Source organism: Tasmannia lanceolata, unplaced genomic scaffold (assembly GCF_043159265.1).
Source record: "Tasmannia lanceolata isolate RefF3 unplaced genomic scaffold, GAP_Taslan_0.1 ptg000008l, whole genome shotgun sequence".
NCBI classification, from domain to species: domain Eukaryota; kingdom Viridiplantae; phylum Streptophyta; class Magnoliopsida; order Canellales; family Winteraceae; genus Tasmannia; species Tasmannia lanceolata.
Genome location: NW_027518685.1, coordinates 38,125,136 through 38,128,809, shown reverse-complemented (window position 1 = coordinate 38,128,809; position 3,674 = coordinate 38,125,136).

The window sequence follows — 3,674 nt, the reverse complement described above, 5'->3', positions numbered from 1 at the left end:
AAATTTGCTTGAACTTCAGTTGATCTTCAGTCTTGATACTGGCTGTAGCCTTCTTATAATGATTCTCTTACCGTGACCAAGTCACCTCTTCAGGGTTTTTAACTTGGCGGACCGTGGTAGCCTTAACTTTTGCCTGAACCGTCTTTCTAGGTTTTCGATTCAGCAGGCTATCCCCTTAGCTTTTGCCTAAGCCGCCCTTTCGGGTTTTCAACTTAACAGGGGAATGATCTTAAATTTTGCCTAAACCGCCCTTTCAGGTTTTCAGTCTAGCAGATCTTCAAACTCCATTTTTTTTTATTCATCATCATTTTTTATTTTTTTTTTGTTTCGGGACCTAGATCATTAGTTCTGAACACCGGAAGGACTTTATAGGTAGGATAGGGCTTTTCAAAGAATGGCTTAAGGTTCAACAAAGATTTCGACCGAACCTGTGAATAGGTTGCCTACATATCCCAAGGTAGGAATCAGGTCGTGTATAGTTCAGGGCGAATGCCCCTAGTTTGAAGATAAATTGTTCGAAAGTTTATTGATTTTTCTTTTTTTTTCTTCTTTCTGGAATAATTGACTTCTCTTCTTTAGGAACTTGTCCCCTTTTTTTTCTGAAAGGATTGAATTTCTCTTTTTTTTTTTTGGATTGATTGAATTGCTTTTCTTTTTTGAATTGACCGAACTCAGTTTAACCGAGCTGCCTACGTACCCCAGTGTAGGGATCAGGTCTCGCGTAGTTCGGGGCGAATGCCCCTAGTTTGATGGGTTTTCAAGAAAATTTCATTTAGGCTCGAAGGGTTTGCAAACCAGTATTCTTTTGACGTTGGGTTCTGATTTTGGGATTTATTCGGCCAAAGGAGGCCTTCCGATGTTCAGATTGGGAGTCGATCTAGTTTACTAGAGTCCCTTTGGTACTGATTATTTATTTTTTTATTTTTTTTTCACGGAGCTTGACGGCATTTCCAGGTAAGATAATGGATCTTCTTCTTTCAAGATTCTAATGCGTGCTTTAGACTTTCATAGAGCGAAACTTGTTCTTTGACATCCTCCATCTATGGATTTGTAACTCTTGATATCTGATGATCACTTTTCAATGCTTGCTCTTGAACTTCTTATCTCGAATTTGATGGCTTTATGTTATGGATTTAAGAACCAAGGTCATTGATTGGAAATATGAAAGTTGTTTCCACTCCATGCCCCTTGCATAGCATATGATATTCACTTCATTCTTTCTTGAACCTTCTATCTGGGTCTTTCTCTTGGCATTAATGGTAACGCTTACCGGACCATCTTTTTATCCTCAAAATGGGTTTACCAATTCTTTACACTCTTCAGAGGGTAATGTATTTTCAATCGGCATTTACTGGATCAAGGTTTCAGTGCCAGTGTTTACCACTTCAATTTCATCTTTGAAAGGCTGAGATTGGCGCTCCTCCTCTTGTTCAAGTAATCGTTGTGACTCAAGTGGAGTTTCGTCAATTTTGTCCTCATTCGAGGAGGGAGTCTTATTTTAAGATCAGAAGCACACTTAAGAAATAGACACAAGTGAACTATTGGAACTGAAATTTTATTTAAAGAAAAAGATACTACATCTCACAACCTATCCTGAACATGTTCAGGATTCACAACTCTAAAAGAAAAGCAAAAGATAACTTGCCTGGACTAGGCATTAACCTTGAACTGTAGAACCGGACTCAACAATTGTACTGACCATGATGGCTGACTCAAAATAAAATAATAAATGACTAAAACTTTAACTGCTGCAACTGTCTAGCTTCGGAGGCTCGGCGAAAGCTGGTTCACAAGTAGTTGGGACAATAGAATGAATCCTAAAGGACCAAGACATGACAATGATGACAGATTCGCATAGGGGAATGCCCTTAGTTCAAGGATTATGAGAGTAAACTCTGAAGGATTTAGCAGAAATATTCTTGAAAAATGTTGCCCTTAGAGGAGGAAGAGACCAAGGGTACAGGCAAGATTGGATCATCAAGATTGCACGATCAAATGATTGAGACACAATTTCCGCCAATGAAGACACAATCGAATCCCACAAGAGACAAATGATAGACACATGATCAAAATGTGAGATTGCATAGGACTATTTTCAACGGATAGATCATGAATGACTAATCCTATGAGATCTTTGAAAATGATGGGATTTATATCCTAACCCCAAAGGGAAAATTTTTAATCTTCACACATTTTATCAGTGTTACCTGAAGGCATCAACCTTACTCCTAATCTAGCGGAGTGGAGAGAGGATCTCGACTCATGACTTTGTTCGTGTATCTAAGGACCGATCGTAGCCATTGGAAAATGGACTACGGCCTAATCTAGACACAAATGGGTAGGATATCCTAAACTAGGCTCACACACGTGATGCACATGTGTTCGTATACTACATGCATGTGTGGGTTAATCTAGGGGTAAGGCCAAGAGTTCCCTTAGCGCGAATCCATGTTCGATATACTGTACCAGTGTCCGGCGTATCAGTACGTGAACAAGAGATCCGTTTACGCACCATAAAGGTACTAGGCTAAGGGTGGAATGCTTCTCTAGCACAGAGGCACCAGGTGATGAAATCCCAGTCAACCATGCTAGATAACACTCCGGGTTCCTAAAATAGGATGTGTGTGCATGTGAGATGCAGGGGTTTAGATGAAAGTGATGTAAGTGTGTGCAATAAGTTCGCGCAATCTATGATGCCTTCAGGTTTTGTTAGATTAAGTTTGAGTATATGTGATGAGAAAATAAAGCATACAAACTAATCTAACAAGCATAAAAGAGATAGAGTTTTCATGAGCCAGTTAAAATAGATTCAAATGAGTTATCCTTTGGAATTGTAATGAAGTTAGGTGGTCCCCAGCAGAGTCGCCAGACTGTGGGACATGATCCCGCGAGAGGGGCGTGGGGCGCGAGCCGCCGCGCGCTCTCTCTTGGTCTCTCGTTCCCACGCGATTGGCGTGTGCATTTTAATATTGATTTGAATTCGTCTTTCCTGTGGACTTGGGATCACTAAGGCAATCCGAATTCCACACGAAAGAGACTGACAGAGTCGCCACCTAGATGTGGGATCTAGGACCCATAATTAACCAGAAATCTAGACTCGCTACCTGGTTACGAGAATGGAAGGTATGGGGAGTTATCCACCACATGCATCATTCTTGTCCGATAATCGGTCTTCGATTCCAAAAGCTAACTCTTTTAAATTTATTTTAAATGGCTCATTCAACTCTATGTTAATGTGCGAACTAAGTGACATGCATCCTAGAATCTAATTTCAATGTGAATCCTAGATGTGTATCTTGATTTATTAATTTGTCTGGATTCATTCTAAGTGAAAGTTCTCCTAGAATTCTAATTTCATGGAAAACCCTAACTGATTGGATTAAGTATTTACAAGAAAATTAATATACAAAACACCACAATTTGTTGTGGTGCCGACTCGCGGGTGGTATGCCGTCAGACATCCAAGCTGCCTACGTACCCAAGCCTCACTGGGATCAGAGTCGACGTAGTTCGGTGCACCTAAGCTAAGCTACATATGCCTAACTCAACTAGGACACCGACTTAGACGGATTTGACTGTTTCAACAGTTTTAAGAGGAATTATTTAATTCAAGTTGAGGATTTTATTATCTTAGGATTTCATCTAAGATGCTATATGATTCTTATCTGAATGCA